Consider the following 24,964-nt stretch of genomic DNA (forward strand, 5'->3'; position numbering starts at 1 on the left):
CCAGGTCATCCTCGCCCACCCGTTTCCGGAGATCTAAGAGGGCGGGGACCGGGAAGGCGGGGGGCAGCAAGCACAGTGGGGTGAGGGGGGGCGCTTTAAATCACGGTGGGCCGCGTCCCCGGTGGAGCCCCGAGCCACGGCGCAGCCTTGGTCTGGCGGGGTGGGGGTCGCTGCCGCCCGTGCCCCGCCGTGACGCACTTACCCCCAGGCCTGTCCTCTTCGAGTCCCCTTTCGGTGCGACACGCCGATTCTCACCCGTGGCAGTCCCCTAACCAGCGAGAGGAGGCCGACAAAAGGTCCTCCACTCTCTGGAGACCCTCAGCCCCCACCGGCGTCGTGGGCTTTGCTTTCCCGGGCTCGAGTCGCCTCGGCCAGGCACCGCAACCCCCAAAACCTGACTCTGCGTCTCTCCAGGATTCTCCACCGCGTTGAAAAAGAACCCCGAGTCAGCTCAACGCCGCGAGCCCGCCCGGGGCCGGCGATCTTCAGAAGTAACCAGAGCCCGCATTAAAAAAAGTAACCATTTCGCTTCCTGCGGATCCCACCCTCCACGGAAAGCGGCCGAGCGGCCGCTGGGCTCGCGATCCCAGCTCCGCTTGGCTCCTCGCTCCCGTCCACAGGAGGCGCCTGCCCAGCCCGATCGCGCCGCCGTCCGCTTTCCAGGAACTGTCACTGCTGACCGTGCCACTGGCAGGCCTCCACGAGGTCCCGTTCGCACGTTATTCCTCGAAAAGTTACCCATCCACTCGGGTTACCCAGCCTCACGGCTCGAACACCTACTTCCGCCCGCCGGCTCCATTCCTCAGAGCCCTAGTGATTCGAGGCGCAGAGATACAAACACCCCAGGACGCTTATGTAAACTCCCTCCCTCCCGCAGGTGCACGCGCAGGCCACAAAACGCAGGGAGAATATGCAAGACCAACTCTTAAAGAAATCACCTCCACTCTGCCCATAACAATGATGTCAGCAAATGGCACATTTAACCAAAAGTTCTCACTTGGAAGGACTCATTAACATATGAATTCTCCCCTTAGGACTTTTCTTGCATTTTGGAGTGATTCGTATGGCTTAGCTCTTGGGGATTTATTTTTATGGTTAAATAACAGCAAAAAGAGTCAGGTCACAGGTTGTACTTATTCTAGTATACTAATAAGAGTTTTTACAAGTAGGTTAAGTGAATATCATTCAAACGCAAAAGTGCCCCACATTTTAAGGTAATCCTGCCTCTGAGCTATTTCTAGGTACAATGAAAGTGATAGTTGTATTAGTTTTCTATAGAAAGGTCCAAGTGAAGCAAAAACAGAACCTCAAAGCCAGCCCAGAAGGCAATGATAGATTTATACTAATCAGCAGTAGAGGTCTGACTCTCTCCTGATCTACAAATTTTAGTTTCTAAAGTAATCTCTTTATCACAAGAAGAAATCATGCCAAGGGAAGGGAGAAAAAAAGATGCAATATTTAAGAACCTCATAAGCTTTGTCCGTTTATAAAATGCTAATAAATTAAAAGCAACTTAAAATGGTCACCAATTCCTTTTATAACCTTTTTTCTTAGTTAAAAAAATTCTTGCACCATCAGGATTCCTTTGGAGTGTTTTGTAACATAAATGTTTCTACAATATACAACTGAACAACAGCAAACTCTGATTTAAAAAACACAAGTTGCCATAAACAGATCAGGCAAGTAAATAACTTGGTGGCCAAATTCTGTTACTTTGTCACAAAGCAAAAAGCAGCTGAGGAGAAGCTGTTTCTGGTTTTGTTTTGATTTCCTACTTACTTTTTAAAGTGGTAGAGACAAAAAAAATTGTGGCTCTGCTGGTGGATTTACTAATCCAGACAAATGGATTTGTAATTCAAATAGACTCTGTTGGCTAATGTGGAGTTCGGTTTTGGAGACCACTCCTAAACAGTTCTAACATAGGACTTCTCTGACCTTATGGTGTGGGAATTTCTGGCAGGGTGGGGGAAGGAGAGGGCTTCGAAGGTTACCACTTTCCTATGTGGACCCATGAAACTGACCATTAATACCTAGGGATATATTTCCTTTTTATCTCTTTCATTCTGTTTGGGCTTCCCCAGGGAAGTCATGAACTTAAAGTATCACTGACAGTATCAGTAGGGCATATGTGCAATGAATGACTGATTTAAATCAAACCCTATTCTATCATATCATTATGATAAAGGCAGAATCAACAGGCTAATGCATTATACCAGGCTGACCCTTTCTGGAATATTTTGTAAACTCCAGCTACAATTAGCCAAGGCCACAGGACACTCCCACCTACAAACCACAGCAACACAAATCAGAATTAAATGCCAACCATTGTGCCTGTGCTTCCTCTAAGGCAGTTACTTGTGAATACTATCTGTTACATTTTCAACAGGTACTGTCAGCTTTATTGCCTATTGTGTTTTCTGTGATGAAGCAGTTTGGAGATAGTTAAAAACTTCCTAGTAAAGCTCAATCTGAATGAAACAGACTTTAGTCTGGTGTGAAAGGCAGTGTTATTGTCAAAGGTGAGTTTACACAGGATGGGAGCAAGGGCCCCCGACCAGCATCCTTTTGTTTCAACCAGGTGGAATATTCACTGCTTGGGGATCACACTCAAGAGGTGCCTGAGAAAAGAAGCCCAGAAATTCACAAGGCTTGGCTTCTTTACTCATCCTGAGCAGAGACAAGGAAGAGAGTGTCACCTCCAGAGAAACCTTTTCCAACCACCCTCAGCCAGAAGATCGCCCCCCCCACCTCCATCTACACTATTCTTCTGCATAGCACACAGCATTGTCTGTTTGTTCATCTGACTTTCTCCTCCCTTAAAAGGTGGGGACTTTGGAGGTTTTGCCACTGTGTCCCCAGCACCTATAATCAGGCAAGCTCATGTGTTGAATGAATGAATGCTTTTCTGACCTTCCTCTCCTCAGGCCCCCACAAGTATACCATACCTGTACAAGAAACCCTGTTTCTAATCGAAATCCAGGCTACAACGTCCGAGGAGAACAGAATTATGCCTAGGGCAGAGAAATAAAGAGGTTGCATTTTATTTGTCAAAATCCATCCATCCAGTAACACTGTGTCTGGTAGAAAGAGATAAAGAATGTAAAGCAAACATTAGCGCTATTCCTTCGTTCTCTCATGATTTGTATTAATAGTGACCTTGAGGATTCTTTCTGCTCCTTGCTTGCGCTTTTCCATTTGTAAAATAGACACGCTACTTAGTTTTCAAAGACTTGTAGTCTCAGGCATTTGGAGGGATTTATAATAAAATGCCAGAAATTTAGGAAAAGTCTATTTAAATGATTAAATACCTTTGTTACTTAATAGAAAAGAGAGATCAAGGGCTCCAATAGTCATCGATGGCATATCATTGACTTAAATCTGAGTGGTAGTTGTCACATGTCAGGTTAAGAAGGGGGACGGTTTTAGTCTTCGAACACAGTGAAGGACAGTGGTTTGGTTGTTCTGTGGATTGTTCCCACTATACAGAGATGGGTGACTGAAGGAATCACAAGGTCATACAATTTTAGAGTTGATAACCTAGTTTGCATCCTTCATCTTGTCCAGATAAGGGGGCTAAGATCCAGAGGAATTATCATAAACTGTATCATGGACTGTATAATCTGGGCCACAAACCTAGGGTTTTTTCGAACAGCATTCTCACTGAAAGATAAATCAACCAAAGGGATCCAGATGCCTTCATGCTGCTTGTCCCCAAGTCTGCCATTACTGGAAGTTTATGCAAAATGTATAACTTTCTTGTCAATTTTAAATGTTTCTGTTGTATCTCATGTTGGGTAGTGGACCCTGGTGAATCACTAAACATTTGCAAATTATAGTCATCCTTCGCTAAGTCTGTAGCACCCCTAGGGAAAGGCCTGCAGCAGACAGCAAACTCTTGCTTACAGTTAACAGGCACCGAGGAGTTTTATAATAGGTTGTAGTTTCTCTAGGTCTCCAATTACCTTTCCCCTTTGATTACATTTAAAGCAGTATGATTAGAGACCAGTGGTTCTTTAACTTTCTACATCCAATCTCTTCTTAGATTCACTACTCCCATCCTCCCAGCCATTCAACCTCTCCCTCCAGTCTTTTCTCTGTCAATTATTTATCCTGTGCCATCAGGTTAAATCACTCTAAATTATTAATTTTTTAACCTTTAAAAATGCTAGAGTTTGGGCTAGGTCAATGGTTAGAACTTATGAAGAGGAGGGAACCCAGTCTATTTTTTTTCCATTAAAACAGGAACCTCAGTATAGAGACAGATGAAAATGAAACCACTCTGTTTGAAGCTCTGGGTTGGCTTCTCTCCAAAACTCTTCTTCAACTTGCCTCCCCAGTCTTCCAAGGCGGCCCTCAGGCTCTTCTACTTCAATTAGATGCTCCCTGAAGCTCCACCAGCTCTCATGTTTTCCGAGTCCCTTACAATTCAGTATCTGGTTATGACACCAACACCAGATAGGAGCTGACAGCTGTCTTCAACCTACAGACCAAGTTGGGTGGGAGGAGGGGGTATGGGATCAAGTCCTTTTATAAGTTTCTTGTTCTTAGCTATAGCTGCTAATAAAAGCCAACAGCTATCTTTACCCACCTCTCATTCCCAACTATTTTGAAATTACCTCACCCTGACCCCAGGAGAGGTTTTGTTACTTTTCATGGACAGATAATTAAAATAGCATTCAGACACCCTGAATTATTAAAACTTCACTACTGAAAAACAGCCAAAATGTTAAGAAATGAAGAATAAGTTTTCCAATAAACACCAAGAGAGAGAAAGACATACAAAGTTGCAAAATTCACAATCACATTGTTATAGGTATTAATATATAGGTTAGTATATGCATAACAAAATTACTTACAGGACTATAAATACCAAATCATTTATGTGGCTTCTTGGGGAAGGGGCAGTATAAAATAAGTATATATTCATATTTTCACATTATTTGTACATTTTTCCTTTTTATAAAGATCGTAAACTTTGGTAAGCAGAGAAAAAATACAGTTGAAGAAGTAATAAAGAAAATATACTACAATAATACAAGTAAAAAAAAGCTCAGAAGCAGATACTGAGGAAATTTAAGTATTAATTGACGTGGGGAGATAAATTAACATATAATTAATTCCTCTTCTTGCTATCTTCCTCCAAGTCACAAACTTTAAGAGTGGACTCTCTATTGCATTTATTTACAATACTTTGGGAAGGGGCATTGCACTAGTCCCACATTTCCATGGAGCCAGTTATATGGGACAAGAGTGTTCTGATGCCTCATTTATCCAGCCATTGATTCACTGATAGATTCACTGGTGGAGTCAAAGGCTATTTGTTGAAGGGCAGCACAATTAGACCTGGATTGTCTCCTTAAGGGCTTCATATTCTCAACTTCCTATCCTATTTATATCTTGATTTAATCTGAAAAGGAGGCACCCATGGAGAAATATATTGGCAAGGTAAGGAAAATCAATGATAGGTTGAATTTTTCTAACTACATAAGAAACTTTATTACATTTTAACAAGACAATGGTTGCGGTGTGGTTAAAGTCCTAATCTAGGAACAGAAGGTAATATTGTAAAATAAATTTTGGTTGGAATGTGAGGATCAAAGAAGTGTGAGGATAGGGTGACAACTGAGTTGGGCCTTTTTTTGTTGTTGCTGCTGCATGGGCAGGCGAGAACTTTGCCACTGCGCCATCACTGCCCGCCCTGGGTTGGGACTTTAAGGGTCGAATGTAGTTATCAGGGTAATTGATGGGATGAGAATGGAATGGGGGGGTCTGGAGAATAGCATCCAGTCCAGGCTGAGCCAATCAAAGCTTGAGGGCCAGAAGAGCATGTCGCTCTTAGAAACTGATAGGGGCCTAGAGGTTAGGTTTTACCAGAGAGAAGCTGGGAGAGAGCAGAAAGGGGTAGGCAGGACCAGGGTGTGTATGACATGATAACAACCACCAAGTTATTTTAGGGGCCATGGGGAGCCACAAAAGCTTAAAAAGAGAAGAGTAACATGATCCCTTTTGTGCCCTAATTGGAGGGAGGGAAGACAGAACGATGCAGGGAAACCAGATGGGAACAGCCTGTGAGCTGCTCAGTAGTCAATGCCAGAGATGACAAGGCAATGTGTCTGAGGGCAAAGAGAGAGGGTGCATGGTGGGCTCAGAGAGTGTGTGTGTTGGGGAGGGGTGGGGATGGTAGGCTGGGGACACAGATGGGACCCTGACATTCCTAAATGAATCAGAATTCTCATAGTTTACTTGAAAGATAACTAACAGCTTAACCTGATGTGAGTGCTAACCTGGAACTGCAGCTTTTCCCTGCCCATGGGAGACACACTTAAGGTAACCCAAAGGATTTGCATTTCTAAGTGCAAATTTTCTTTCTTTTTTTTTTTTACATGGGCAGGCACCGGGAATCGAACCCAGGTCCTATAGCATGGCAGGCAAGCATTCTTGCCTGCTGAGCCACCATGGCCCACACTCGAAGTGCAAATTTTATCTTCCCAGTTCACCTTGAAAATATAGTGTGTACATACTCCAGCGTTTCAAGAGTTCAGGGGTCCATCTTTATGATAGAGACAGGGACATCGTTTTCAGGTTCAAAGATTATCTATGCAGAAGAATTTCCCAACTAACTCCTGCTGCAGAGATCAAAAAGGCATTGGAAATTTAAAATAAGTGAGGGTTTGCAATCCAGCAAACCGGAATCCAGCAAACATTTGTTTACACAAAACATCTAAATAATAAATATTACTCCATTTTCAATTAAAAAATTTTAGGATGCTTTATTTTATGAACTACATGTTGAAAGCTATTCTACTAATCTGTGAATTATCTTATGGTATTTAAGCTTTTCACCACCTAAAATGGTTGATCCTCCACAAAGGAAAATCTAGGCCAATGCAGACTTGCCAGCTTTTAACACTGTTAGTGTGTGCTATAACAAACCAACGCACTCTTAGAGAGGTGTCAGCAAAGAGTTATTTCAAGCAGCCAGAAGCCTACTGCCCAAAGGAAAAAGGTCAGCAAAACTTCTCATAACGTTTCTTTACCTTATCAGTGTTCCCAAGCCCCTTTGCAACTGTGGGAATTTAGACAAGGTGATTCTATAGTGGAGACTGGTTTACAAGCTTTCATTAGACTATACCAGGGCCAGGATTTGGAATTCAAATTGTTCTAGTGGTCCTGAATCACAGTCTTTTGATCCAAGTTCCTTTTAATATTTCCTTTATCCTTTTTTCTTGGAGCTTTAAGCGCTTCAACATCAAGTTTGCATTAAATTATAGAAAGGCTAAGGGCAGGGATCTTGTCTGTTGTGTTTCGTGATATATCCTAAAGGCTCAGCTGCATTGCCTTGTTTATAATGGGTTCTCAATAAGTTCTTGTTGAATGGTGAATGACAGCCTTGTTCACATTTTCATCCTCTACAGAGCCTGACCTTGTACATACTGAGTACCACTATTTATACTTCAAAATATCAATCCATTGATTTGGTTCTTCATTATTTGGATAAAAAAAAAAGTGACTCATCTAGTTTGAGGTTCAATTTTCCAGCTTTATTGAAAGGAATCTCATCAAATGTATCATTTAGGTAATTAGTTCTTTTTGGTTTATAAGATCTGATATAAACTCTAGGTGGCTAAATTGAAACCTCTTTCTAGAAAGCTTGAATGTCTAAGTCTTGTACTCTAACTGCCTCCAACCCGCTTCGTCCTCTATTCCCAGTCTGTTTATGGTACCAACACTCCCAGTAAGCCAGACATCTGGAGATTAACAGACTCCTCCTTTATTTTTAGCACTCCCTAAAAATTTAAAGATCTTTACATTTTTTCTATGAGCTCTGTATCTCTTTTCCCTAGCTCTACGACTGCTGCCCATGCCATCTTCCCCACACTGGGACATGACAACAGCCTAACTCATTTCCTCAGGTCCTCTCTACTCTACATTCACTCTACTTCACCACCACAAATTCAACTATGCCATTCTTCTACTTTAAAAGCCCTTCTTCGAAGTTTTCCCATCACCTCCATGGAATAAAATTAAGGGTTATTTGCATGGCAAAGAAGGCCCTCCAATTCCAACCCCCTATTTTTCTCTCCAGTTCTTTCTCTTGCACTTGTCACACCTTTTAGGCTCTAGAACTGCTGGTGGTTTCCCATAATATTGGGCTGTTTCATGACTCTTTGCCTACTGTTTCCTTTGCTTGGAGCCATCTAGCTACTCACTTTTATTTGCGTGGCTAACTCCTACTTCAAGACTTACTTCAAGGTGGATCTAGGAAATTTTCTCTGCGGTCCTAGGTTAGACCTGGTGCTTCTGTATTGTACTCCCACTGCTCCAGTCCCTCTCATTAATCCCAAAACCGCTTATTCAGGTGAGTCTCTCCTCCAAAATTGCTGCTTATCTTCTCTTTCAGTCAGAAATTCTATGAACTGGGGTGATGTGATTCTCATCCTATGTGCATGTAGCTGTGGGGTAACCCAGAGGCTCAACCATTCCAGTCAGCACCTGCATCCACAAGGACGGGGGATTGCCATTCTTGTGGCTAATACGAATGTATAAAAGACATCCATATTATGAGCATAGACCTTCTGGTTGTTCCAGCTCTTTTAGAGAGCTCTTCCAGATGCTTCCATTCTTCCCCTTTTGAGCCCATCCCAAATGTTTCATTATCCAGCTATCCTCAGGGATAACAGTCATGTTGGATTGCTGGGTTGGCATAGAGCATAACAAACATGATACCCCTCAAGTTGTCAGCTCATAATTTTGGGTATATAGTGTCTCTATCTGGATTAGATGCTTCTTGAGAGCAGCCTCTGCCTCCCCTTGTTATTCCACAGTACTGAGAGTAATAAAGATGACGTGACAGAGAAGATTTTGGTTAAATATAAGCTAGAGGAGTTAGGTAAGGCACTGAAGCCAGGACTACAGGCGTAGACTCTTCTCTACTTGGTTGCCTAAATACCAACCATGTTATAGAATTCCACATACAAAACGATCTGATCAACTCCCATGTGCCCTGTTTCAAATGTAAACCCTGAATATACCTTAACAAGGCATTAACAGCCTGTTGTGGGCCACAGTGAAGGATCATTTTCAAGACCTAAAATGAAAAGTGACGGAAGAACTCTAGCATCAGCCTAAGAGCACATGGGATAGTGAAACTGGAAGTTAGGCCAGTCAGAGACACAACACAATCCCTAGATTAGGAGTGGATGTAGGCTGGTGTAGAAAGAGAAGGAAACAAAGATGATCATGGAGAAGAGGCCATTCTGGGAGGAGAGAAATGGGATCTGAGTGGTTCTAGAGGCCATGTACAACCTTAGCATTCTTTAGGGAAAGAGAACACTGCCCTATAGCATTTCTTTGAGTTCTTGGTGCACGGCCTTCCTTTCAATGAATATTCAGTGACTTAAAGACAATGGTGAAATCAGTATAGAATGAAGAATTAGATATGTATTAGAATCTTGAGTCATTTCTGACCAAAAGTGGGATGTTACCACTAGTTCCTCCGTGATATACATAGAAAGAGCCCAATAGAGCCCAATAAAGTTCCCTTAGGTTATTAAAGCAGCAATCACTTATGGGGTACATGTATGCCGGGCGTTGTGCAAATTCTGTACATATTTAAAAAATCCTTATAAGGATTTGATGAGGTGAAGTTTATTCTTCACATTTTACAAATAAGAAAAGCAAGGTTGTCAAAGTCATCAGCTTAGTTTAGTGGAGGAGACTGGATTCAAAACCCAGCTGACACCAAAGGCTGTATTCTTAGCCACTACATTATCTGCTTTTAAAGCAGATCTACTTATGAACAGCCAGATACAATGGTTTGTCTTTCCCAATTTTTCCCTTAGAGGCACCACTAGAAAATGGAAAGATTAATTCTAGAAGTTTTTAATACTACATTATTTCAGCTAGAAATGAAGCAATGACTGTCAGTCTCACTTAGGGGAGCTCAATGACGATGTATTGGCTTTGCAGGACCTCAGGGCTGTGCAGCTCACAGGCGAAAACATAGCAGTGCCTCTCCCCTTCCTCAGCCCTGGGGATCCACATACAAAGGAGATCCTGGGATTTTGTGAAGCAGTTCATCACGTTGCTTTAATTTCTATGGATACAAAATCATTTCATTGTCCAAATACAACTAAACTGGTTTATATTTCAAAATATTTTATATAACAGTTGCTCTGTTGTCTATCAATCAGTCATGACAAGTGTCAGTGTGTGCTACGCTCTTACTCAAATAAGGGTACCACTTGCTGATGAGTTCAGCATCCCAGCTATCACCTCCTCAATTTAAAAGGAGATTATACTGAACAAAGGGGAGCCCATGAGAATGGATCAGTTTATAGTTTAGCGTGTAACCTATTCTACTGAATGCATCTCACATGACATCCTGAAGGCAAAAGGCACTGAATTAATGCAGCCATTAATAAACTTGTCAGACAAAATTGATTACAGCTCAATGCACAGGACCATGATACATTTTTTTTTATTAAGGTCCTTCAGTGCTGTTAAAGCAAATGACAAAAAGAAGGCAATAGAATTAATAATCTGTCTGGCAGCATTTCTCAGCAATTCTACGAACAAAAATTTCCTGCAGATGAGCTCAACTAATAGAGGACAAGTAGGACTCATATTATGTCACACTGCATCATAAAGACAATCTGCTTCCTATTGAAGAGAAAACGTTTTTATTTAACATAAACTCTATTTCCAATTTAAGATTGCTGACATTTTGGTTTTTACATAATAGGTGAAACCACATTTCCATGATCAACCATTTCTGAAGTTTTTAGCTTTTCTTTCTTTAGATTCTAGCAAGGTTCCAGGAATCTGTGAAATGCTTCTCCTTACGTTTTGGAAAATCATGTTTGAGAAGGAGGGAACAGATAAGATAAGTGAAGGCTGAAAGTATCATTTAAAAGATCATTTTTATCCCATATGTTTTCAGAATCTGAAGAGTCAAAAGTGTCTCTTGAAAAAAGAGGTTACACAACCCTTCAAATAGAACTAGCATTCAAAAGATAAAAGAAGAGGGCAAATTCTGAAACAAATAACACTTATGATCAGCTTCTTGGCTTCTCAAGAACCTTGAAAACTACTTTCCCTAACTTCCAACTGTCAGATTCCTAACAATACCTTTCATGAAAAGTACAGCATTTTTTAATAGAATGAGGCAAATTAAAACTTACTAGAGAAAAATGTTTGTCATTCTGTTCCACGTGCCTAATTAAGAGGGTTCTTAGGGAGACTAAGTATGATAATAATGTACATAAATATCTGGGTTACTTGAAAGACTATACTAGGAAATTCTAGGCATTATGCTGCTGATGTTTATGTAAAAACAAATGTAATTTATAGTGGAATTATAAGAGGAAAAAGAATCCAAGATGACCAATAGTGTGCCATCTGACCGCACATTTCCTGTGCATCGTGAGGGAAATATTTGCTGTCAAGCAGCACAGCTCGGAGAAATTAGGAGACGGTGGGACTGCTGCTGGGGCTGTTATCCCTAGAAGTTACCAACAGGTAGTGCAACTGTGACCATCACCAGGCTGATTTCTAGTGTTGGTCTTTGTTTTGAGTAGGCAAGGATCTGAAAGTTTGTGGACATTTATAGTTTGTTTGGGTTTGTTTTAATGGTTTAATGTTTTAGATAGTTCCTAAAGGGGAAATAAAGGGTCTACTTAGAATATTTAACAATAGATCTGATTTAAAAAAAAATTATTTGCTTTTCTGCTTTTTTTCTACTTCTAAATACCAAGAGTGTACATTTTACATTGGAATGTTTTTTAGGGCAGATGGTGAAAAAGGACTGAGTCTTAGATGTCTCTTTTCTCCATTTCTTTCCTTTGCTGTAAGGTTTTCTTTATGGAGCCTTCAGTTTTAGGTTTCCACAGTCTCCTAATGCAAAACAGGCTAAGAAGAGCAATGAATGTAACAAACCACATGTTGCTTTTCTTTTCTTTTTGTTTTTAGAGAAGAAAAACCCAGCTTATAAGAAGAGTATGCAAACTTAGCAGTTAACTGAAATTAAAGATGTTTTAAAGGTTTCTTAACCCCAGCTTTGGCCATCTTGTAATATTTTAAAATATAAACTAGAACATCTGATTATAATAAACTCTGATTTTACTTAAAAGCAGGCAGAAGATGTTAAGTCCATGGATAATAGTTTCCAAAATTAATTTTGACTTACGGGGCAAGCGGAATACTTTTTACCTATTACCAAAAAAAGTGAGATAAGAGACACAACTAAATATTAATTATTTCATTGTGAAATCAACACCAGCGCAATCTGAACCCTGGATTAACAATCTATTTCTGGACTCTGACAGACTTGCATAAATTATTCAAAAATTTTATGGCTCAATTCAGCTGTCTAAGGGAAGACCTTTTGACAACACTTCACACCTGTTACTTATCTAATAAAGTCCAGGGCTTAGCCACTCCCACCTGGGATGAGCATGTTCAGACTTCCTTACATTCATCATTTTACACAAAGCAGTAGATGCTCTGGAATGCTGGGTAATAAAGATATTGAGACATTAAAGTCCCTGGAATTTCCCCAAAATAGACCATCACAATACAGATCTTAACCAAGGTAACGACTGAGAAGAGAGCACAGACCTTACAGAAACATCACAAGAAAATGACAACGGCTTCGTATGTTCTGAGCTCTTTAACAAAGTACGAGCTATTGACTTCAGCATCTACTCGAAGCACCAAAATGAATAAACAAGTCAATAGAATTTATGGAAGCTAATTTTCCTCCTGGGTCTTATAGTCAGAGGAAATGAGAATGCACAAAATCTATACACTTCTGAATATTCCCAGCTGCTGGGGTTATTCTCTGATGCGGAATTCCTGATTCACCCCACACATTCATTCTTCGGATTCAAACTCACTTAATCAAGCGATGAGGGCTAAGTTAGGCTACAGGTTCCTATAACCCCTTGAACCTGCATATAATTCAAAAGAGGGTTCTGGATATTTAATTATGTGACAAAGGGGATCCCTGGGAAAAAGAGGTTTGAGACAAATATCTAGTTTTCGTTCTGGGTCTGTGGCAAAAAGAAAGAAAGAAAGAAACTAGCAAACAAAAACCCACTTCCTCAAAAATTTTATGTGGATTTTACAATGACACTAGAATAACAACTCTGCTAATGGTTGAACAAAAGGGGAAAGGAGATGTAAAGAAAAGTGGGACACTAGACGTCTGCATCATAAAATACGAGGTCCCTTAAGAGGCAGGGATGTTACAAGTTGAACACAGGTTTCTGAACAAGGAGTCAGAGTAAGCTCAGGGGCGCCTCTCCTGGACATGAGTTCTGGGGCATGAAGCCAGGAAAAGAAATTTCTTGTTCAAGGAAATTTGGTGGGCAGAGTACAGGAAAATTGCTTAGTTATAATTCAAGCAACTTTGAGGAGAATATTGTGTCAGGAAATCAAAGGGAGCCTCTCCACAACAGCAGACGGTGGGCGGAACTAGGTGACTCTGAAACCGAGAGCTGGCTTCTCTTTTTCGTGGCATCCAAGCATGGCAGGTTCGTTAGGAAGCCACTGGAATTTTGTTAAAAACTGCGAATGAGGTTTGTATTAGGACTCTGTGTTGCATGTAAAAGAAACCAAACTAATTTAAGGAGAAATAAAAGTGAGGGGGCGGTGATAATTTATTGGAAGGCCACAGAGGTGTTTCATGGAAGACAAGGCAGGAATGTAGCTGAGCTTCAGAAAATGAAGGCAATTCAGGAATGAAAAACCCTCCGAAAATTAGACATTCTGTTTGACATTTTATTCATATCTCCTTACTGACAGCATCTTACAGCTCCTCAGCCAATGATGTTAAAAAATGGCCACCTTACAGTTTTTTTGTTTGTTTGTTTTTAATATTTTTATTGAGAAATCTTCACACACATACGGATACGGTCCATACCTGATATACTATCAGTAGTTCACAGTATCATCACACAGTTGTATATTCATCACCATGATCATTTTTAGAACATTTGCAATACTCCACAAAAAAGAAATAAAAAGAGAAGACTCATACATCCCATACGCCTTACCTCTCCCTTTCAATGACCACTAGTATTTCAGTCTACCCAATTTTTATTCTTTATCCCCTCCTCCATTATTTATTTATTTTTTATCCTTATTTTTTTACTCATCTGTCCATACCCTGGATAAAAAAGAGCATCAGACACAAGGTTTTCACTATCACATGGTCACACTGTAAAAGCTATATAGTTATATGATCGTATTAAAAAAATCAACGCTACTGGAACATAGGTCAACAGTTTCAGGTACTTCCCTCCAGCCACTCCAATACATCATAAACTAAAAAGGGATATCTATATAATGTGTAAGAATAACCTCTTGACTCTGTTTGAAATCTCTCAGCCACTGAAATTTTATTTTGTCTCATTTCTTTCTTACCCCTTTTGGTCAAGAAGCCTTTTTCAATCCCATGATGCTGGGTCCCAGCTCATCCCAGGAGTTCTGTCCCATGTTGCCAGGGAGATCTACACCCCTGGGAGTCATGTCCCATGTAGTGGGGGAGGGCAGTGGGTTCACCTGCTGAATTGGCTCAGCAAGAGAAGCCATCTGAGCAACAAATGAGGTTCTCTGGGGGTGACTCAGGCATAATTATCAGTAGGCTTAGCGTCCTCTTTACAGGAAAAAATTTCATAGCTGCGAACCCTAAGATCAAGGTCTTAACCTATTGAATTAGTTGTCCCCACTGCTTGCAAGAATATCAGGAATTCCCCAAACACCTCACAGTTTGTAGATTAGAATCCAGCATGGCTGCCAAGTGCCCGCCTCTTGACCATGTATGTGGATGGATGGATTTGGACTTGTGTGTGTATATTTTAACGGGTGGAGGTGGGTAATTTACAGTGAAGATGGCATTGTTTTGCCCTTCAAAGATACTCCAAAAAAGTATCTATTAAAGGGATTTAAAAATTCTATTGTACATGGGGTAAGAATACTTGCTATTAGATATTATGGATGGGAAACACATTGTTTATATTTGCGGTGCTTAACAGCAATTGTTGCCAAACTGGCTGACGACACAAGAATCACCTAGAAAACCTCAAAAATATACAGATGCCTAAGTCTTATCCCAACAGATTTTTATTCAGACCCTGAAGTTTGTGTTTCATATGTCTCCCTAGGGAAAGCAATTTGTAACTGGGTTTAAGAACCATTGTTGTACAGATACATTCACTTTGATTACAAGAACTCCTAAGAAAGTGGTAAATTTGAGGAACAAGAAAGAAGACCTACATTAAATTTTCATTTAGTAGATGGTAAATGTTACCATTTATAAAATTCTATATAGACAAGGCAAGGTCTTCGATATTGCTGATGAAAGTCATGTCAATGAGTAAAAGTTTACTTTTATTTTCATAGATGGAATTGTTCTTTTGGTATGGTACTGGTTTCAACCCACAAAACCTTTGAAAGCTATGTTTCCCATAAATGTTTGTAGAAGGAATTAAAAAAAATGGGATGAAACATTTAGAAATTAAAGCCATTTCATCATCTAATATTTAAACCCATTATTCCAGGGACATGTGATGCTTAATTTTAATTATGGACAGTTTTTGCAATTTCAACACATTTCCTATGCATAAGCTCCATTTTCATGAAAGTTTTGAGGCGAGTGCTGTTCCCAATGATGTAAATTAACTGCTGTCCTGCTGGGCAGGGCTGTTGAAACATGAAGGCTGCTGGGCAGCTGCTGTCTCCCTGGATTCTGAGTGTTCATTAGCGTCCCAGCACTTGGACACACTGCAGGCAGATCGCATGTCATTTGGGGGCCAGGGGGTATTTGCTGAAAATACTAAGCAGATCAAGTCATGTAGACAAGGCAGCAAAACAATGAAACACATGATTGTCACAGACAAAAGCTGGGAAACTGTTTGAACCCATCTGACCTAAACACACCCAAATTCACTGGGATAATACTGTCTTGCAGAGGGCAGAAAGGGTTTTTCCCCTGCCCCACAACTTGCTCTATGCCCGCAAAGTAACAACCAACAATCGATTCAATCTGTTCACAACTCTATCACTTGATCTTCTCTGCTATAATATTTTTCCTTTCTCCTTTCACCAGTTTTTCTCTTGCTCAGTCCTATAATTTGTTTTATTGTATGGAAGAATTTCTTGAGCAGTTATGATCACATGACTGTAGGGAAGAAGTTTTCTGGAGGAACTAACCTCTAATCCCCATTGCGCCATCAATGAAGGATGCAATGCAGTGAGCAGGCTGCAGAGCCTAAGTGAAGTTGAGTTGACATTTACAAAGCCAAGGCATCTGTGTTGATTTAATGCAAAGAAATAGAAGATGACTATGGCTCGTTATGTGATAGACTACACATGAGCTTATCACTGGCTTTAATCACAGTATTGGCAGAATTAATTTTTCCTTACTGGCCGGGGAACAAGAAAAATACACATCTGAGGATAAACGGTAGGATAAGATTATAACTCCTGTTCCTGTGTGATTTTTATCAGGGATATAAAATGCAATTATGTCAATCTTATTTGAATTAATTCATCAGTTTGTCACTTTTGAGTTTTACATAATTTAACTGTTTAAAAAAGCAAAACAGAAAATATATTTTAATTACAATTGAGAAGATTGCCTATGCATTAAAAAACATGAAAAGATAATTATCCTTTTATAATGGTTATAGTGGAAAATGAAAAGTATGGAGAATGTGGCTCTGATGAGGAGGGAGGGAACAGGAAAGGAGGAGAGGAGTGGAATGTTGGCTCAAGACTAAGCATTTCATAAAGGATCCTCCATCCTCCCACCGCTTAAGGGCACTGTGGACTTTATTATATGGCAATAATCTTAGCACAACATACTTTCCTATTAGAATATCCTGTACCGTTACCTCGAACTTTTTTGGCTTAAAATTAAGGTACACTGAACATTATTTGTAATGTCATTCCCACAAACGAGCTACTGTTGGGGAAATATGGGGGTAGGGGGCGGGGGCAAATGGTAATAAATCTGGAAATCCCTACTGCAGTTTTCAGGATAACCTTTATGGGCCTGGACTCAATAGTCTTATATATGCATTATAACATATACTGAACTAGAAAATTAAAATTCGACAGACCTCATTGACAAGCCTTATTACACAAATAGCATTATTCTTAAGAGGTGTGCTTTAAAGGAAAATATGGAGAGCGCTTTGCTTTAAGTCAGACATGTAGTAAATATTTTCAAATCCCTGATTTCAAACAGCCAGTGTGAGGCTGGGATGGGCAGAAGGTCCCAGAAGCAGTGAAGAGGAAAGGAGGATTTGTGCAGAGGTGGAATGAGGTGCGCTTTCAGGGTCCTTTGAAAGTTGGGGTGTTCACTTTTGAGCCTGGGATGGAGGTGGAGGGTGGGGCGTGGAACTGTAGTTCTGATTCTCTACTACTTTGCCAGATGTTCATTACACTTCTGGGCCTCAATTTCTCAGGGGACCACTTTAAACCAAGAGGTGGTTTTAGAACTTGTTGCTGCACCCTGAGTAGAAACAACTGTACACATTCCCCTTGACAGCAACAGCAGCCCGGAGGGCTGTGCTGGGCCCTGCCTGCTCCTACAGGGAGAACCACAGACAGCCAGGGGCCTGAAAGTTTGAGCAGCCACACCAACCCTTTCTGTCTCTTTAGGGCTTAGACAGCATAAAACTTCAAATGAAAGTTCCAAGCATTTACCCTAAATTCCTGATCTCATCTGGAGCTCCTTAGTCTGAAATGGAAAATTCTATTTTGGGAAACTGTCTAGAGAAGCATTTAAGCGAACATGAAGGAAAAGTTGGAAAGCAAACTCGAACATAAAGCATGGGAATTCTCAAAGAACTGTTGAAAAGGAAAATGAAATTATTCATTTAACTCACTCTCCAGAATAAAGTTCCAAAAGACTTTCAGTATCAAAAGAAATGCTCCGATAGCACCCCTCACTACCTTACCACAATCTTTTCACACCCTGTGTCAATTATTTCTTTAAGGTCTGTGGTCTCTATTGGGCTGGGAGACTTTGAGAACAGAGAATAAGTCTCTCTTGCTCAACGATACATCCCAAGAACTAGCCCAGCACCTGGCATGTAGCAGGGACTGGACAAAATTTTGTTGAGTGGCTGCTGGATGTATGAGGAATGCCCACCTTCAGGTGTGGAACTCGGGATTCCAAAATGTTAAAAATGACTACCATTTATTCTATTTCCTAACTCTTGTTCTACAACTGGCCTTTAGTAAGAAATAACTCATGCCATTTGGTTTGAAAGATAATAAAGATAATTTTTAAGTTCAGAAAACAACATTTTCTTGGAAAAGTCTTTAATTGGATTTTGTTTGAATTTTATCCCTGTTTTAATTAATCTTTTCTATGAGTAAATGAATGATACTACTTTTCAAAGTCCTTTACTGAGACAGGCAACTGCAAGGTTTGCATCTTTATAAAAAAGGAATGGATCTCAGAAGTCTATGTTATTACAGAAAAGCTTAAAAACCCTTTATTTAGATGCGTAACCTGCTCTGTTAACAGCTCTAAAAAAAAAATGCTACGTGTGATAAAAATGCCAGGACTTGCTTATCTGAAAAGAGTCCTCCTAGTTCAAAGGGTCAGTTTCACACCAGGGTCTCAGGTCTTATCAGGTGGCTCTTCAGGGTCTTGTCCTTGTAAAACAAAGGATTCCTCCCACCCCATGACAATGGTACAATCACCAGACACTTCAAAAGAAGCAGGCACAGCACAGAGGATGCCCTGAGTTTGCCCCCCTCAGTAGGACATTCACACACAAAGTTCCCCCAGCAAAAGCCGGCAGCACAGTCAAGGGCATTGCTTCTGCCACCTGGCCAAGGCCTTTCTGGCTTTACCAATGAAGCCAGGGTGAAGGTGGGACGTGGGGAAGACGGACACTTGAGTTTAAACAACATTTACTCCAAACATGTTCCTCAAAGACAGAGTTTCATATCTACTAGGGCTAGGAGGCTGTGGGAATGGAATTTGAGAGGCGTGGGCTGTGTCCTTAGCACATCCTTAGAGAGGTGGTGTAATTGAGAAATCAGGATTTAAGGGATGATTTTGATTGCTGAATCGTTATATCGATATTCCTTTTTGCTTTCTGGTACACTGGCGCAGAGAGAGAGGGAAGTACCTGAAACCTCTAAATTGTAATCCAGCTGCCCTGATCTCTGATAATGACTGGATAACCCTTATCACCTGACCCTGTGATTGTAAAAACCTTGTGATTAACCTTCATTTGTACCCAGTTATCCAGTTTTTCAACTTTAAAGTCTTGGAATCACTAAAGTCAGCTCCTAATATTTATTAATGGAGGGTCTTGGGTCAGCCCAGAACTAACCCACCCCAAGTCCAAAGTTATCTGGATAGCTGAGATGAGACTGGATCTAACCACAGCAGGCCTGCCTGGCATGCGCAGTAGCTTAGACTTTAACCTACAAGTCACCTGTACCTCATTCGGCCATTTTTTTTTACATACCTTCTCTAAGAATGACATTAATCTGCGCATGCTCAATGATTAGGTCACCTCTACTTATATCATCTGGGGCCACTGTGCTCATTATCCTAGACCCTGCCCAACTTCCCTCTGATAAAACTATTCGAATTACTGCAGTTCAGGGAGACAGATTTTGGGCCACTAGGCCATCTGCTCTCCTACTACGTGCTTAGTAACAAACGCTTTCTCTCTCTGAAACCCCGCTGTCTCAGGGATTGGTTACTGAGCAAGTCAGGGAAAAGAATCCACAGCCTTTGTCTGGTAACAGTGGAAGAAGGGAAAGGGGAAGAGAGAAATATGCTTGCAGGAGTCCACATGAATTTTGCAGATGTGGATAAAAATAAGAATAAAAGACTTTGACTAGCATGCAAGATGCAAAGAAAAGTCTACAGATATGAACTTAACAGAAAGAAGTATTTATTCAACTTCCTCTGAGGGTCTGGACTTGTGATGATGGCTCTGATCTGTTGGTCTTTTTCACTTAACTTCCCTGAAAACCTAAAACAAAAAACTACTTTTCCAAATCAGGTTCTACAGCAGGAGGGGAAAGGAAATCCAGTATCCGTGATAATGACTGAGAGGCTTACCCCTGTGGTTCCCTACCCCCTTCCTGGAGATGTGTACTGCTAGTAACACATACAAGTACTGTTATTTCAAAGACCAGGCACCTCGATGCTGAAAGCAAGAGGTGGAATGGAGGATGGCTTGATCTCTTCTGGATCTAGGAAGAAAGGTTAATTTAAAATGTTTTCTTAAGACTTAAACATTTTCTTTATTTCCCAAAGCTTGTGCTTTGTACATTCCAGGATAACATGTGTTTTAAAAACCAGGAAACAACCTTCGGATATTAAAGGGAAACCTTTGTACTTTGCAGAGAGCTTGGCTTTGGTATGGATCAACAAGACTGTGAGGTCCCTGAGGCCAGGATCTGCACCGGATTCTCCTTGACACCTCTGCTCTATCCCCCTGGGGTTGTGCTAGTCAACAACCTTGCTCTTCAACCCCATTCAATAAGTACTTGGCTGTCCAACAGGATGGCACTATTACTATACCAAGTAAAGAGCTCAGACCAAGTCCCGGAGAGGCTGACAGATTTATGTTCATCAAGAAATCATTTTAACAAGTATTTCAGAATGCCTGTTACGGGTCCACCCTATTAAATATTGCAGGCTATACTGCAGGCCCATGCTGCTCATCTCCCTTTTCCGAATTATCTTCATAGTACCTATCCCCCTCTAACATATTTTGTATTTTAACTTGATCGTCTCCCTTCATCCCAGCTATGTAAACTCCATGAAGCCAAGGATTTCTGTTTCACTGATGTAGCTTTAGTGCCTGGTGCATAGTAGCTACTCAGTATTTGTTAAATGAATGAATATAAGGAACTGTGCTGGAACTGGGGGTACAAGGATGAGTAAGAGCTGCTCTTTGCCCTTAAGTAACTCACTGCCCAAGCTCTCTATTTAAATATCTTTAATGTTTTTCTCATTTTTTTATGTCTCTGCCTCTTTTTAAAAATTATTGTACAATAAAACATGAATGTAATCTCACTGTATATAGCAGTAACCTGCTCAATTTAGTATATATAGTGGCCCCAAGACGACCACCATTCCAAAATTCATTTGGTACTTTTTGAAATCCTTTGAGGCTTCATCATTGCAATAAAATAGTCTAACAGTTGTATGGTATAAAAATATATCCCCGAATCATGAAACATTAATGATGTAACGAAAGCTATTCATTTCATGTTACGGCAACTGAACCCTTATCTTCTATTCCGGGATTTTTAAACTTTTTATTTTCTGCATTTCATGTTTTCTTTCGTGCGTTGTGTGCTGGGAAACTATGAAATCCCCCACAGTTAGTTCGTGTATCCTACAGCTCTTCAGTGGTAGAACAAAGATCATCTATTCTTTTCTGAACCTCTTGTCAGTGTTCCCATAAGAAATATTTATCCAAATACAGTTTTAATTGTTGTTACAAAATAATGATTTCACTAACTCATGCAGACTAACAGAAACCCTTGGGAAACTCACAGATTGATGATCTCAAAGGAAGTCTAAACAATTTATCTACTGTCTACTGTCAAAGGGTTTGTCAAATTTGAAAGATCACATGACCAACAAAAATGGGAATGAAATTTGTTGCCCTATCCGGTCTATTCCGTTTGTTTAAATTTAATTTTAGTGAAATTGCACAAGCATGTAGTTTAAAAGTCAAACAGGCAACCAAAGACAACCACATTCACCTCTTTTAGCTGGTGTTTTTTATATTTATTACCACATCACTAGACAGCACACAGATTTTACTACTACTTTGATTTTTTTTTTTTTTTTTTTTTTGCATATCTATTAAGTTTTGACCTCACTCTATCCCATGTACCCTTTCTTGGAAGTCTCTTTTCCGAGATATTGCATGTCTGAAAATACCTTTATCTACATTAACCTTCAAACAATACTTTAGTGAAGTATTGAATTCTAAACCAAAAATGATTTCTTCTTAGAATTTTGAAGGTGTTCCTCTGCTGTCTTCTAGCTTCCAGTTTTACCATTCTGATTTTTAATCCTTTACATGAAGCTTGTTTCATTTTCCCTCTTAAAAGTTGTAGGAACTTTTATGTTCCAAGAATTCTAAAATTTCCCAATGTTATACCTTGGTGTGAGTCCATTTTCAAATACTGTGCACACACTTGGTGGGCCTGTCAAGCCAGAAATTCATGTCCCTTAGTTTGGGAAAGTTTCTAGAATTATTTCCTTGAAGATACTCTCCCCTGCATTTTCTTTACTATTTAGATGTTGGACCTCTGGATTGGGATTCCAATTTTCTCTCTGATTTTGCATTTCTTTGTGTTTTTGCTTAATTTTCTAAGAGATTTCCCTTATTGTAACTGCCAAGACTTCTAGTGAATGATTTTTTCTTTCCAATATTTGTTAATTCCCAAAGCTCCTTGGGAATTTTGTTTGTTCATGAAACTTCCTTTCTTTGTAGCATTCTGCCTTAGTTTAATGGGTACAGTAACTTCTACCTTAGAGTATGTTAATTATATGTACATTAGTTTATATATTTACAAACTTTAAAATTTATATATTATATAATATATATTATATATATTTATTTATTTGCTTTAAAGTATTCTCCCTGGATAGTATCTGTTATTCTCTCTCCGTATTCATTTCATGTTAGATATTTTCTTCCAATGTCTGGTGATCCTTGGTTATCTGTTCATATTTAAAAATGAGACACTGAAAAGCTGACTGGAAGTTATCTTCATGTGGAAGGGTTGGGGCAGCAGAGGGGAGCCTTTCTGAAGCCATCTTCATTCTAGGAGCACTTGGGGTGGGCTATTTCCTTGGGGAACTTCCAAAGTCAGTATTTTTAGTTTGGGTTAGTTTACTGTTTCTCCCTTTTGTGTGGCCAGATTCTCTGAAGAAAACTCTTCCCATCTCCCATCTTAAGTGTATACACTTGGCTGAATGACACAAAAGCCAAACCGAGGCTTGTTACTTGGCTCCTCTGGTTTTGGTTTGGTATCATACCGTCAACTGTTTCTGGTGTCTCACAGCTAGAAATTCTATGTCTTACTCTTGCCAAAGAATAAACCTTATCGAGTCTTTTGGAGGTCCTATCATCTAACTTTGGTTGTGTCTTAACGTTCTCTACTTCCAGATGAGGATCTGCCTCGTTGGGTCTTCTCAATTACCAATTATCCTGCTACCAGCTTCCAGAAGTTGAAATTTTCTTCTTTCTGGTTTTCTTCATTCTTCATGAGTTATCTCTTTTCAAAAATAATTTATTTACTGTCATTAGTGGATTTTAAATATATATATATACATATATATATATATATATATTTTTTTTTTTTTTAACATGGGCAGGCACTGGGAACCGAACCCAGGTCTCTAGCATGGCAGGTGAGAATTCTGCCACTGAGCCACCATTGCACCACCCTAAAAAATATTTTTGTATTTTTTATAAAATCTTCACACTGATACAGTCCATACATGGTGTACAATCAGTGGCTCACAATATCATCACATAGTTGTATATTCATCACCATGATCACTGTTTAGAACATTTGCATCACTCCAGAAAAAGAAATAAAGAGAAAAAAGAAAAAACTCATACTTACTTTGCCCCTTATCTCTCTCTCCCTCTCATTAACCACTAGTATTTCAATCTACCCAATTTATTACCCTTTGTCTACCACCCCCAATTCAAATTGATTTTGAATATCATCCTCAAAGCCTGTGCCACTGGCCCCTTCCAGCTTAAGAAAACCCCAGCAGCCCTTGAGGTCCTGGTTTAAAGGGACAGGAGAAGAATTCTAGTTGACGAAAGGCAAAATGTATCATCAAATACTTGGGTACTTGGTAGGAAGTGAGGTTATTTTCTTTGGTTGTCTGAAAGATGTTTTTTCTACATAATTGGTGAATTTGTTTCTGTATACCAGATAGACACTAGTTTCTGGATTTTGAAGGGGGGATTAAAAGATCTCAGAATGTTTCTTCTAAAAATAATGGGATTTAAAACCCAGCCTAATAGATGCCTTCATTCCATTCGCAAGAAGGTTGGTTTTTCTATAAAAATGGGCTAAATTAAAAGCATCAGAAGATTTTGAGGGCAGATATCTTGAAAACACTATGACTGGTTTGCCTGTTCACAAGGACAACTTTTTGAAGAATTTCTCATTTTCTCAACTGATGTGCCTTTCCCTAGTAAGTGCAAACAATAAATACACAACATGCTGAAACCCATATGTTGTGAATTTATTTTTTACCAAAGCAAAGTTATTTAAGTTCTGACACTAACAACAGCTGCCAATTTAATCTGGAGTTGTTAAAAATAGCTCAGTGGTCCTCAATTTTCCTTTGTCTCTTGCATTTGACTTCCAATTTTAAAACTAAAACACTATTGAGTTCACCTGTACAAAAGTTAGAAGATGACTATTTGATTCATTTTTTATTTAAAATTGAATTGTATTCAATGTTAACACCCAGTTAAATAACCTTTAAATTTATTTGGCAGCACTTCCTGTTTGAGGCAAGTGTTAGTATCCCTTACATATCCCCAATCTAGCAATAATATTCCTTTAGCTTTCTGATGAACTGTAAATTGCACTTATTAACTAGATAATTTTTAAAGTAAAAATATAGTGTGGGTATAGTAAGTGTCACAAATTATGGAAGGAAAAATGAAATATACCATGGCTTAATAATTGATAATTCTGTTTTATTTAGGAGAGTCAGATCTGAAATATTGCAAAGGAGAATTAGAATATCTCTCTCAGTATATAACATTCAAGCAGTAACCACTGTCATCTCTAATATTGAAATATATCTTCAACATGACAAATTCTTAGATAACATTATTCAAGGAACTGAATTCTTGCCTTCCTTGTGTTGCTAATAGGCATTTATTAAATTTTTGTCATTAGGTTTAGACAT

General features: G+C 39.7%; 1 protein-coding gene across 7 annotated transcripts in view; it reads right to left on the reverse strand.

Annotated features, from left to right (window-relative positions):
* LOC143691701 (prickle-like protein 1) overlaps nucleotides 1–24,964 on the reverse strand; it is a 108,518-nt gene that overhangs the window by 21,356 nt on the left and 62,198 nt on the right. For 2 of the 7 annotated variants that reach the window (XM_077170598.1, XM_077170595.1), the window contains exon 1: nucleotides 203–830. The exons of 4 other annotated variants lie outside the window; for them this stretch is intronic. The gene's annotated coding sequence lies outside the window, so the exon portion shown is untranslated. Of the gene's footprint in view, nucleotides 1–202; nucleotides 846–24,964 lie in introns of those variants that run through there. One more of the 7 variants, XM_077170601.1, reaches the window with a different exon arrangement.

The sequence above is a fragment of the Tamandua tetradactyla genome, chromosome 7 (assembly GCF_023851605.1).
Source record: "Tamandua tetradactyla isolate mTamTet1 chromosome 7, mTamTet1.pri, whole genome shotgun sequence".
NCBI classification, from domain to species: domain Eukaryota; kingdom Metazoa; phylum Chordata; class Mammalia; order Pilosa; family Myrmecophagidae; genus Tamandua; species Tamandua tetradactyla.